The 14130-nt window shown below is 34.9% G+C and overlaps 1 protein-coding gene, 1 non-coding gene and 1 pseudogene across 7 annotated transcripts in view; all 3 read left to right on the plus strand.

Annotated features, from left to right (window-relative positions):
• The window catches only part of MIPOL1 (mirror-image polydactyly 1), a 301233-nt gene that overhangs the window by 163080 nt on the left and 124023 nt on the right, over positions 1-14130 (plus strand). The gene's annotated exons all lie outside the window — the stretch shown is intronic.
• On the plus strand, positions 4314-6819 carry LOC132596825 (eukaryotic translation initiation factor 2 subunit 3-like; annotated as a pseudogene).
• LOC115852478 (U6 spliceosomal RNA) lies at positions 6119-6225 on the plus strand. The gene has a single exon (XR_004039157.1). It is a non-coding gene; the product is annotated as a U6 spliceosomal RNA (small nuclear RNA).

Genomic DNA, 14130 nt, shown 5'->3' on the forward strand with positions numbered 1-14130 from the left:
TTATACAACAGAACAAGCTATCTAAGTGTGGTCAAACAAAAGATTTTGCTCTCAGAAACTAAAGTACTATAAAATATGGTGGTAGAGGGGGGTGTAAAGTTGGGGGTGGTAGTAATTCTTTACGAAATTCTGCTTTTGTTTTATGCAAGTACTGTTTAATTGGCTAGATTTAAAAGTAGTGAAAAACTGATCTATTTGCTAGAGGTTTGCAAAACAATACTTTAAGCTCTTACTTGTTTTGAGGTGTTGAAAGGTGAAACATTTGACATTTTCTTTTCGGGCATTGCTTTAAAAAACAGAGGGCGGGAAAGAGGCGTTGCCACATCAGAGTTAAGGGTGTTTGTGGTTGTCCGTGACAGCAGCTCTAGTTTTAAAACACCTGTGTTTACTTTCCAGCTTTTCAGAGTCTGCCTGAAAGTGGCCTAAGAATGGCACAGGCCTTCATGATGGCTGGGGTTTTTTATAATACAGAGAAAGAACTAAACTTTATACTTCAGTTTTCTGTTGCAATCATTTAATTAGTTTATACATTTTATCTCTTCATATACTTACATGTGTACATAAGATAATGCATTATTTACATAATCTATAGATTATAATATATAATTACTTTTATAGATATGTTTTGCTTTTTGTTCACTGATTGGAAAAAGGCTGGTTCAGTATATTGTACAGATGTATTTTCATTCACAATATAAAGAAGTTACTGAAAAAAATGAAAATTCAATACCTTTTCAGAGAGAAATGAATGTGGTCTAACATGTATTACATTATTTTGTTAATTTATTATCTTTAGTGGTTTGGATATAGGTTGATGTTTCAACTTGCCTGTCATTGCTTCGCTTGTCATTGTTTGCAATTTAGGGACATGTGCTTTTTAAATAATTATTTTGTACATTTTTTATTATTTTATAATATTCAAATGATACTTACATATTATATAAACTTTATTATTCTCAAAATTGAGGTATTCTTACCTATGACAGTTTAGTTTAACAAAGTTTAGTTTTTATTGATTTATTTGTTTCAGTATTTTTTTGTTTTCAGACCTCTTACAGACTGAAGCCAGATGTCATATACTCAGTGATGCATTCCTGTAATATTCAAATTCTTGATTATATAACAAGACATTTCCATGATAGTACAGTTAATGTCAAGCCTCCTTGGTGTATAAAAGAAATAATTCTATCTTTTGGTAAGAGATAGGTGCTCTTTATTTCTCCATATAACTAGTTTTTAACATTTTATGTATTTAAACCCTTTTGAGAAGCAAATGCCGGTTTTGAAGCTTTTCCCTTAAAAAACACACATGCACAGAAATTTGTTTATAGTTTCAAGGAGTTTATTACCCTCCCAACCCCATCCATGTGCCCCAGGGTAAGAACCCTATTCTAGGTCTTATTTTCTTTAGATAGTTGTTAATTCTTTAGATAGTTGTATAGACAGTTGTTAACCTAGTATATCGGAGAATCACCAAGTCAAATAAAGTATTAAGTGCTTAGTACAAATCACCATGTTAGGAATTGAAAAACATAAAGCAGACATTGATTTTACCAGCTTTAAATATAAATAGTATTTTAACAATATACTTCAAATCCTATGATGGCTACACATTGTCAGTGTGCTAATCTCAGCACCTCAGGGAATTTGAAATAAAAATTATAATTACCTCATTTTTCTAGACAGAAGCAATTGACAATATACCTATTATATTATTGAAAGATAAAGGCAATTAATATTATTACATAAAAGCTGCAAAAAAGATGATATTCTACTTCAAAAATGGAATCATTTTGGTGTAGGCATCCATCTAGGTGGATAATGCTCAGCTACAGACAGTATCCTAAAGGAATTATGTGTAATAATAATGTGTATCACCTGGAAGATAATGAAAACTTGAGGAAAATAACTGATAATTAAGTTGTTAAAATATGAAAGAATTCAGAAGAAGACAATTTTAAATGTTTGAAACAGAGGAAAAGCAGAATTAAGTGGCATAAGTTATATAACAACTAAAATATTTTAATAAGGATTTATAATAATACTTTATTGTATATGATTTAACTTGAATCAGAAAAACTATTTTGATCAAATGAAACTGCTGAGATAAAGAATAATTTTATTTAAAATCTTCCATTTTTTTCTTTTCTGTGACTACTAATGAGGAAGTAAAAGGGAGAAAAGATTCTCTTAGTGCGGTGAGTACATTTGTTCCCAGAAACTGTCAGATTGCTTAACTTAACTCTTGAAACTTGATACAGAATTTCCATTGGGTGTATCAGTTTTGTCCTGGTGGCAGCTCTTGTTAGATAGTAGTATATATCTCTGACGTAAGTTTCAGTGTAATTCATGTGTAGTCGCTTTTTGTGTTCTATAAGATTTATAATTCTTTAATAAAAATTTTATGAGTGTATCTGTCTCAAGCACACTTTCAACTTCCTTAGTTGTAAGACCATAATTCTCTATACATACGCAGCATTTTCCTGAGTCTTGAGCTATCAGTCCTATGTTTGGAATGTATTTATTCTAAAGCATTGGGTGTTTTAAAATTCATATTTCTCTAAAACTAATATTTTCCCATATAACTTTAAGGGGAAATGGGAAAACGTTAAGATCCAAAAAATATTCTAAAAATTAAATGAGACAAGATAAGATAATTGAAACAAGAGAGAAAGCCAAAGATATGGCTTGTAACTGTGCAAATGTATGATAATGTAACTTGGAGAATTACATATTATTTCATGTCCAATTTTGAGTAAGTGTGAACAGAAAAAATACTAAATCAGTGATCAGGAAAATCTTTAAGTAACAACTCTGAAACAATGTAACACCTTAAGAAACTTTGTTGGACTCTCAGGATTAAAAATAAAACGCGTTAATCAGCATTATTGGAGAACCATGTTTTTTATTTAAAAGAAAGCTGAGTCATTAAGCACCTTAAGTCCTTTAATTCAACCAATACTGACTATCTTTCAAAAATATATTAATATATTTGCTTACCATAGTAAACCTAATATAATTGTATCAGATATGGCTTGCTTGTTTCAAGGATCAGAAAATCATGCCCAAAATTTAAAAAAAAAAAAAAAACAACTTATTTTTCACATAACTGAAAGATCAAGGATACGGCTAACTTCCAGAGATTACTTTTTGTTCAGTTGTTAACTGTAATTTTAGTCAACTTTATTGAGGTATCATTTAAATACAATAAATTGCATCCATCATAGGGGTATACAGTTCAGTGAATTTTTTTTTTTAATATGGCCATTTCTTTTTTTAAATTAATTAATTTATTTTTTTTTGGCCGTGTTGGGTCTTCGTTTCTGTGCGACGGCTTTCTCTAGTTACGGCGAGCGGGGGCCACTGTTCATCGCGGTACGCACGCCTCTCACTGTCGCGGCCTCTCTTGTTGCAGAGCACAGGCTCCAGACGCGCAGGCTCAGTAATTGTGGCTCATGGGCCCAGTTGCTCCACGGCATGCGGGATCTTCCCAGACCAGGGCTCGAACCCGTGTCCCCTGCATTGGCAGGCAGATTCTCAACCACTGAGCCACCAGGGAAGCCCCCAGTTAAGTGAATTTTGACAGATATGTGTCCATCATAATAAAGATACAGAGCATTTCAGTCATCCCAACGAAAAGATGGTTCTGCTTTCCAATCTATCCATCCCTCCACCCCTGGCCCCAGTAATCCCTGATCTGCTTTTTGTCACTATAAATTCATTTGCATTTTCTAGAAGGTTATATTAATAGAATCGTATAATATGTACTCTTTTGTATCTGGCTTCTTTCAGCATGATGATTTTGAAATTCATCCATGTTGCATGTATCAGTAGTTCATTCCTTTTTTCAGCTTCAGGAAAGTCTTGCTCTCTGAAGTTTTATTCCATCTCTGGATTTTGTTTGTTTTCCTCTGTATACTAACTTAATTTTCAGGTTATATGGAGCTAGAAACTTCAGCATTTATGCTTCTCAGTTGAAGTCTAAAAGGGAAAAGCAAATTATCAAAAATAGAAATCCTGGAATTGGGGCTAGCTAACTTGGCTTGGACTAATAGGGATCATGTGCTTATTTACTTATCTCTGAAATGATTGTTGTGGCCAAAGGAATGAAATATAGTGACTGCCTTAGGACAATCCAGGTCTATCCCTAAAGCTAGATTGTGGGTGGGGAAGGAGAGTGTGATGGTTAATTTTATGTGTCAGTTTGCCCAGGTATTTAGCTAAGCATTATTTCTGGATATGTCTCCAGATAAGATTAACATATGAATTGTTGAACTCAGTAAAGCAGATTGCCCTCCCCAATGTGGGCGAGCATGATCCAATCCATTGAGGGCCTGAATAGAACAAATGGCAGAAGAAGGGAGAATTTGTTCCTTCTCTGCCTATTTGAGCTGGGACATCAGTCTTCTCCTACACTTGGAGTAGGATTTGCATTATCAGCTACCATAGTTCTTAGGCCTTCAGACTCAGGCTGGGACTTACAACATTGACTCCCCTGTTCCTCAGGCCTTCAGACTCAGACTGAACTACACCATAAGTTTTCCTGGATGTCCAATTTGCAGATGGCAGATCATGGGACTTCTTAGAACCCTATTGGTTCAGTTTTTCTGGAGAATCCTGACTAATACAGATGGGTTTCCAAAAGAAATTTGAAATATTATTTTGCCAGAAGAACTAAGAAAGAATGAAGCATAATAAAACAAACCAAAGACAGATTTCTACTTTAATAACATGACTAAAAATTTATGCAGGCATGTAGTAAAACTGCATTCAGTTTCTATTCCTTACCTTTTCAACTCTTAAAGAAAAGAAGATAAGCACAAATTTAACATATGCATATGTGTATATACATTCATATATTTATGCATACTCTTACATACATATTGTGACTAATCACATGGTCTACATGGAATAGATCCGTGTTTTTTAAGTTGGATTCCTTGACAGTCTGGAAATCTAGGTCTTTATTCTGTTTTTCATCAATTTTTATGGTATATATTCCATGTTGTGTCTTCTGGCCCTTGATTTTTTATTCTTGAGAATCATTTATTCACAAAAATTCAGTGTGTTTTGAAATAAAAGGCTTTAGCTTCTGCTTCTGGGTGGGATCAAGTGGTTTACAACATTCCAGCACTCCTTTCAAGAACAACTGAGAAAAATAATTTATTTAAAGGGATCAGAGAGCTGTTGGGGGCAATGAGAACAAAATTGCTCCAGACAGTGGTAGCAAAAAATCTGAAAGGAGAACTGATTTCTTTAGTCACTTTTACCCTGTAGGCATTCACTGATTATCTGTACGTAGAAATCTGAAAATTCCAGCCTTATACTCATGGAGGGTCACTGCTAGGACACAGAAAAACCAGCAGTTTTTTGGTGGTGATGTTGAGGGAAGGGGAATTCAAGTGCCTTCACTACATTTAGTAGTGCCTTCAGGACATCTGAGGCTGTACAGGTTAGGAGATTAAAAACATAAACAGAAGGTCTCTGAGAATCAGGATGGACTTCACTGCTGTTTTACGAGAACCAAAGGCTACAGACTGGCATTTACAACTGTACCATTCTTGTTTGAATTAATGTGATCACCTCCTACTCCATCTGCCTGGCATAAGTAAGGCTGAACCTCCAGAATAAATAATGTCTGAAATCTCTACCATTATTTTACAAGTAATTACAGGCATTCAGTTGAAAATTACTAGGCACAAAAAAAGATAAGACTACGTGACCAAAACCAAGAGAAATGCACACTATATAAAACACCTCAAAGTTGATCCAGATATTAGATGGAGTTAGATGGACAAGGACTTAATAATAGCAATGCAATCCCTATCAAATTACCAATGGCATTTTTCACAGAATTAGAACAAAACATTTTACAATATGTATGGAAACACTAAAGCCCACAAATAGCCAAAGCAATCTTGAGAAAGAAAAATGGAACTGGAGGAATCTGACTCCCTGACCTCAGACTATACTACAAAGCTACAGTCATCAAAACAGTATGGTACTGGCACAAAAACAGAAATATAGATCAATAGAACAGATAGAAAGTCTGGTGATAAACCCATGTCCCTATGGTCACCTAATCTATGACAAAGGAGGCAAAAATACACAATGGAGAGTGCTCGCTTTGGCAGCACATATACTAAAATTGGAACGATACAGAGAAGATTAGCATGGACCCTGCGCAAGGATGACACACAAATTCATGAAACGTTCCATATTTTTTTGTGTTGTCCCACATATTTTGATTACTCACTTACACGTTTCAGGTGGGCCAGGAGATAGCAGTCAGACCTGGTATTGTTTCCAAAGATAGCAAAGGAAAACTCATGTGTAAACCAATCTTTTCCAAAATTGTATCACTTTTTATGGAACACAGTGATCTTCAGTATGCTGCTCCAGGGGATCTTATTGGAGCTGGAACAAAAATTGACCCCACTTTGTGCCAGGCTGACAGAATGGTGGAGCAGGTGCTTGGTGCAGTTGGAGCTTTACCTGAGATCTTCACAGAATTGGAAATTTCCTATTTCCTACTTAGATGACTTCTTGGTGTATGCACAGAAGGAGACAAAAAAGCAGCAAAGGTGCAAAAGCTGTCTAAGAATGAAGTGCTTATGTTGAACATAGGGTCCCTTTCAACAAGAGGAAGAATTAGTGCAATCAAGGCTGATTTGGGTAAAATAGTTCTCACTAATGCTGTGTGCACAGAAGTAGGAGAAAAAATAGCCCTTAGCTGAAGAGCTGAGAAACACTGGCATTTAATTGTTGGGGTCAGATAAGAAGAGAAGTAACATCAAGCCAACAGTAGATGATGACTGAAGATTATCCGTTAAATAATACATTTGGATGAAGTTAAAATTTCTCTTAACAACCTAGAGGTATAATTTCAGAGCAATACTGGGGATACAGTTCATTACATTAGTAGAAATGTAAGGTTGTTTTCATTTTCTTCTGATGAAAATTACCCTCTACTACTAAAGTAAATAATAGGGTCTATAATAAATGTCATAATTGGCAGATTGATGGATTTAATCCACATTTTAGCAGTAATTGATCATTAACAGTGTTACATTTGTGCATCAATTCATGTTTGAAATGAAACTGCTGTTATAACCAGCCTTTGCTATAGCATACATACCACTGACGCTGTTTGAAAAAAAATTTTTCTCTTATTAAAAAAACAAAAAAATATATATATATATACACACACACACAATGGAGAAAAGACAGTCTCTTCAACACCTGGTGCTGGGAAAACTGGACAGCTACATGTAAAAGAATGCAATTAGAACATTCTCTAACACCATACACAAAAATAAACTCAAAATGGATTAAAGACCTAAGTGTAAGGCCGGATACTATAAAACTCTTAGAGGAAAACATAGAACACTCTTTGACATAAATCACAGCAAAATCTTTTTCAGTCCACCTCCCAGAGTAAAGGAAATAAAAACAAAAATAAACAAATGGAACCTAAGTAAACTTAAAACCTTTTGCACAGCAAAAGAAGCCATAAACAAAATGAAAAGAAAACCCTCAGAATGGGAGAAAATATTTGCAGATGAAGCAACTGACAAGGGATTAATCTCCAAAATGTACAAACAGCTCATGCAGCTCAGTATCAAAAAACAATCCAATCCAAAAAATGGGCAGAAGATCTAAATAGACAGTTCTCCAAAGAAGACGTACAGATGGCTAAAAAGCACATGAAAAGATGCTCAACATCACTAATTATTAGAGAAATGCAAATGAAAACTACAATTAGGTATCACTTCACACCAGTCAGAATGGTCATCATCAAAAAAACCTACAAACAATAACTGCTGGAGAGGGTGTGAAGAAAAGGAACCCTTCTGCACTATTGGAGGGAATGTAAATTGGTGCAGCCACTATGGAGAACAGTATGGAGTTTCCTTAAAAAACTAAAAATAGAGCTACCATATGATCCAGCAATCCTACTCCTGGGCATATATCTGGAGAAAACCATAATTTGAAAAGATACATGCACCCCAATGTTCATTGCAGCACTAGTTACAATAGCCAGGACATGGGAGCATCCTAAATGTCCATCAACAGAAGAATGGATAAAGATGTGGCACATATATACAATGGAATATTACTCAGCCATAAAAAAGAATGAAATAATGGCATGTGCAGCAACATGGATGGACCTAGAGATTGTCATACTGAGTGAAGTTAAGTCAGACAGAGAAAGGCAAATGTCATATGATATTGCTTATATGTGGAATCTAAAAAAGGTATAAATGAACTTATCTACAAAACAGAAATAGAGTTACAGGTGTAGAAAACAAACTTATGGTTGCCAGGGGATAAGGGGGGGAGGGATAAATTGGAAAAAGATATAATAGCTATGATTAAAATATTCAAAAGATAGAGAAAATGAAAGAGAAAGCAGATAGATTAAGTATTTCTCCAGAAAATTGGAACCTCTATAAAAGGATCAATTGGAAATTCTAGAGCTGAAGAATACAATATCTGAAATTGCAAGCTTATTAGATTGGTTTAGGTGCAGAAGACAAGATTAGTAAACTAAATAACAGATTGACAATAAATTTTTTAATTGAAGCACAGAGATACAAAGAAATTTGGGTGAGAAAAAAATGTATCTGAGAAGACAGGTGAAATTTAAATAGCCCAGTATATGTGTAATTGGAGTCAATGAAGGAGATGAGGAAAACAGTGGCACAGAAGCAATAGTTGAAGAGATAACAACCAAGATTTTTCCAAAACTGATGGAATACTTTCAAACCACAAATTCATGAAGTTCTAAGAATTTCCAGCAGGATAAATAAATGAAAACCACACATAGACACAACATAGTAAAAGTTATGAACTTCAGAGAGAAGGAGAAAAATCTTAAAAGCAGACTAAGGAAAATGGTTTGTTCAAAGAACAACAATAAGACTGACTGCTGCCTTCTCAATATAAATAATGGAAGCCAGAAGAGAGTAGAATGACATAATTAAAGCTCTGGAAAAAGTTGCCAATGTAGAATTCTATGCCCAGTTTAATATCTTTCAAAGTGAAAGGACAAAAACTTAGAGAATTCGTCACTTGCATGTCTGCATTGAAAGAAATAGTAAATGGAGTTCTTCAGGTAAATGGAAAACAATACCGAACATAAAAACAGAAATGTAGGAAGGAATGAAGAGCAACCAAAAGGATAAGTGTACTGAGAAACATTAAAATATTGACTTAATGTAGCCTATTCAACAACAACAACAATAATGTCTTCTGAGGTTTAAAATGTATTTATAACTAAAATGCATGGCAAAAATAACCCTAATGCGAGGAGGCATGTAATGTACTCAAAATGTCTAAGCATCACTGATAAAAGTAACTGTTCATATTAGTTAAAATTCAGGAAAACAAGTTAGAAAAGTTAGAATCTCTAAGATAACCATGAAAAAGGATGTTAAACAATGCATGCTTAGGAACAACAATGAAATCAAAGCAGAAATTTAAAAATACCTTGAGACAAATGACAATGAAAACACAACCATACAAAATCTATGCGATGCAACAAAAGCAGTTCTTAGAGGAAAGTTCATGGCAATACAGACCTTCCTTAAAAAACAAGAGAAATCTCAAATGAACAACCTAAGCTACCACTTAAAAGAATTAGAAAAAGAAGAACAAACAAAACCTAAAGTCAGCTGAAGGAAGGAAATAATAATGATCAGAGAGGAAACATGGTATACTTAGGAACTACTAAAGGAGGTTGGTGGTATGATAGAATATATTGAATGATCCAAAAGATGATAAAGGAGAGAAAAAGAATGCAAAAAATGGATCAGATGGAAACCAAGATTAAAATTGTAAACATAATTGTAATAAGGGTAATGTGCTAAATGAAAAGGACAAATATTCTAATTAAAAAACAGAGATTGGGGCTTCCCTGGTGGCGCAGTGGTTGAGAATCTGCCTGCCAATGCAGGGGACACGGGTTCGAGCCCTGGTCTGGGAAGATCCCACATGCCGTGGAGGAACTGGGCCCGTGAGCCACAATTACTGAGCCTGCGCGTCTGGAGCCTGTGTTCCGCAACAAGAGAGGCCGCGATAGTGAGAGGCCCATGCACCACAATGAAGAGTGGCCCCCACTTGCCACAACTAGAGAAAGCCCTCACACAGAAATGAAGACCCAACACAGCCATAAATTAATTAATTAATTAATTAAAAGAAAAAAACAGATTGTCAGACTGTGTAATAAAACAAAACCCAGCTGTGTACTGCTTATAAGAAATACACCTTAAATTATAATGGTACAAAAAGCTGAAAGTCAAGAGTGACAAAAGAAACATTATGCAGGTGTTAAAATAAAGCTGAGGTATTTATATTCATAGCAAACAAAGTGGACTTTAAGAAGCGTTATATTAGAAATAAAGGATATCTAACATTGATAAATATAAAGAAGATATAATAATTCTAAATCTATAAACCCAGTAGTAGTTTCAGAATATATAAGGTGAAAATTGATGGAACTGAAAGGAGAAATAGACAGATTTACAATCATGTGGTAGATTTTAACACATCTTTCTCAGTAATTGATAGAATAAATAAAATCAGAAAGGATATAGAAGATTTCAACAATATAGTTAACCACCTGAGATACACACACACACACACACACACACACACACACACACACACACACAGTGGGGGCAGGGGGGAGTTAGAGAGAGAGAGAACTTTGCAACTCAAACAGACCATAGAGGGAAAGCGATATACTTAAAATGTATTTATTAGAAAAGCAAAAAGGCTGAAAATGAATATTCTAAGATTCTACCTCAGGAAGCTAGAATAAGAACAGCTGAATGGCAATGAACCTGGCAGTCAAGAACTTATGGGAAGAGCATTTGGGGGTAGGGGAGTTGATAAAATAAACATTCTGAGGCAGGAATATACATGATATAGTGAGTAAATAGGAAGAAATTCAAAATGGCTGGAACACAGTGAGTGAGGGGGGAATAGATACATGAAATTAGATCTGAAACTTAAGCTGGATCTCTTTTTTGCAGATGATCATGATCTTATACATAGAAAACCCTAAAGAGTCCACCAGAACACCATTAGAGCTAATAAGTCAACAGAGTAACAAAATTCTAACGATGAGCAATCTCAAAAGGAAATTATGAAAACAATTCCATTTATAATAGCATCAAAAAGAATAAAATACTGAGTATTTAACTTAACCAAGGAGAGGAAAGACTTGTACAATGAAAGCTACAAAAGAAAACTGATGAAAGACATTAAAGAAGACATATATAAATGGAAACACATCCCATATTCATGGATTAGAAAACTTAATATTGTTAAAGAATACTACCCTGTAGGGTAGATAGCTAGTGGGGAGCAGCCGCATGGCACAGGGATATCGGCTCGGTGCTTTGTGACCGCCTGGAGGGGTGGGATAGGGAGGGTGGGAGGGAGGGAGACGCAAGAGGGAAGAGATATGGGAACATATGTGTATGTATAACTGATTCACTTTGTTATAAAGCAGAAACTAACACACCATTGTAAAGCAATTGTACCCCAATAAAGATGTTAAAAAAAAAAAAGAATACTACCCAGAACAATCTACAGAGTCAATGAAAAATCCCTATCAAAATCCCAATAACACTTGTTGCAGGAATAGAAAAACCCATCCTAAAATTCATATGGAATCTCAAGGGACCCTTATAGTCAAAACAATCTTGAAAAAGAAAGTACTCAAAATTCCTGATTTCAAAACTTACTACAGAGCTGTAGTAATCAAAACACTGTGTTACTGGCACAAAGACAGACATATAGACCAATAGAGTAGAATAAAAGAGCCCAGAAATAAACCACATATATATATATAATCAAATGAATTTGGACACCGGTGCCAAGACCATTCAGTGGGGAAAGGACAGTATTTTCAATAAATGATTATGGGAAAACTGAATATCCACACCCAAAAGAATGAAGTTGGACCCTTACCTAACACCACTTATAAAAATTAAGTCAAAATGGACCAAAGACCTAAATATAACAGCTAAAATCATAAAATTTTTAGAAGAAAACATAGAGCAAAAGCTTCATGTCATTGAATTTGGCGATAATTTCTTGGATATGAATCTAAAAAACATAGGTACCAAAGAAAAAATTGATAAGTTGGATTTCATTAAAATTTTATTTAATTGTTCATCAAAAGACAATACCAACAGTGTAAAAAGACAGTGCATAGAATGGGAGAAAATATTTGCAAATTATATATTGATGATTAATAAGGAATTAATATCCAGAATATAGAGAGAACTTCTAAAACTCAACAGCAAAAAACCAAAACAACCCAATTAAAAAAAGGGCAAGGACTTGAATAACCATTTCTCCAAAGAAGGTATACAAATAACCAATAAGCACATGAAAAGATACTCAGCATCACTAATCATTAGGTAAATGCAAGTCAAAACGACAATGATACACTCCCTCACACTCATTAGGATGGCTACTATCAAAAAAAAAAAAGACAAAATAATAAGCGTTGGTGAGGATGTGGAGAAATTGGAATCCTTGTGCACTGTTAGTGGGAATGTGAAATTGTTCAGTCGCTGTGGAAAACAGTATGGTATTCCTCAAAAAATCAAATAAAACTACCATATGATCAAGCAATTCCACTTCAGGGTATGTAGCCAGAATAATTGAAAGCAGGGTCTCAAGAGATATTTTTATACCCATGTTCATAGAAGCATTATTCAAAATAGGTAAAATGTGGAAGCAGCCCAAGTGTCCATGGATAAGCAAAATGTGGTGAATACATGCAATTGAATATTATTCACCCCTAAAAAGGAAGGAAATTCTGACACATGCTGCAACATGAATGAACCTTGAGGACATTATGGTAAATGAAATAAGCCAGTCACAAAAAGACAAATACTTTATGATTCCACTTAGATGAGATACTTAGAGTAGTCAAAATCATAACGGAGTAGAATGGTTGCCAGGGGCTTGGGGGCGGAGGGAAATAGAGAGTTATTATTTAATGGGCATAGAGTTTCCGTTTTACATAATGTAAAAAATTATGGATATGGATGGTGGTGATGATTGCAGAACATTATGAATATGTTTAATACCACTGAACTGTACACTTAAAATAGTTAAGACAATAAATTTTGTTATGTGTATTTTACCACATTTGGTAACTTGGGGGAATAAAAGGTAAGCTGGAACTTTATTATGTTTTTAAAGTGACTTCTACATTGATAAGACTTTGGATTTTATGATAAGTGTGTATCCGTGGTGTTTAATAGCAAATGAGAGACATAATTTAAGGTTTAAGAAGATCATGCTGGCTACTACTATGTGTAATAGCGTTTGTAAAGGGTATGAATAGAAGCAGGGAGAACCATTAGGATACTATTATATTAGCTTAGATGAGAGATGATAGTGGCTTAATTAGGGTGTTAAGAAGTAGAAAGAGTAGATGGGTTCAAGACAACGGCTGAAAGTACTTTTATGTTTGCATTCTGTGTTTGGATATCATAGTGACGGTGATTGTGTTCATTGGTGGGGGGTGCTTGGGGGAGTAACTTAAAGGAAAGAGAAGATTCAAGGATCAGTGTTCTGATTTTAGGCTGGGCAAATAGTAGTATTGCAGTTGAGGTAGGAAAGATGAGAAGAGATAGGGTAGAACTCAAAGTTTTCGTTGGGCTATGTTAGTTTTCACTTTAGTCACTTTGAATATACCACGGTAGCAGTTAGGTACAGACATTTGGGGTTCTCAGAGAGGAAGCCAGGGTGGGGGATGTAAATTTTTAGAATCATCTATATACATGGTTAATAGACCATGAGTCTAGATTAGAGTATTAAGGGAAGAATACAGATAGAGAAGAGGAACAAGATGAAGCCCCGTGTCATTCTAACATATTTGAGGTGAAGGAGAGGAGAGAAAAGGAAGAGCAAAGGAGAGTAGGAAGAAACACAGGAGAGTGGAGCAGCTAGGAAATCAAGGAAATTTTCAAGTCAGAGAGGGATATGGTCAACTCTTTCAATTGCTGTATAGTCCATCTAGTGAAATGAAGAAAAATACTTTTCGCTGGATTTGACTGTGCGGAGATTTATATGGTGACCTCAGTAGGAGCATTTTCA

The sequence above is a fragment of the Globicephala melas genome, chromosome 2 (genome assembly GCF_963455315.2).
Source record: "Globicephala melas chromosome 2, mGloMel1.2, whole genome shotgun sequence".
NCBI lineage: Eukaryota > Metazoa > Chordata > Mammalia > Artiodactyla > Delphinidae > Globicephala > Globicephala melas.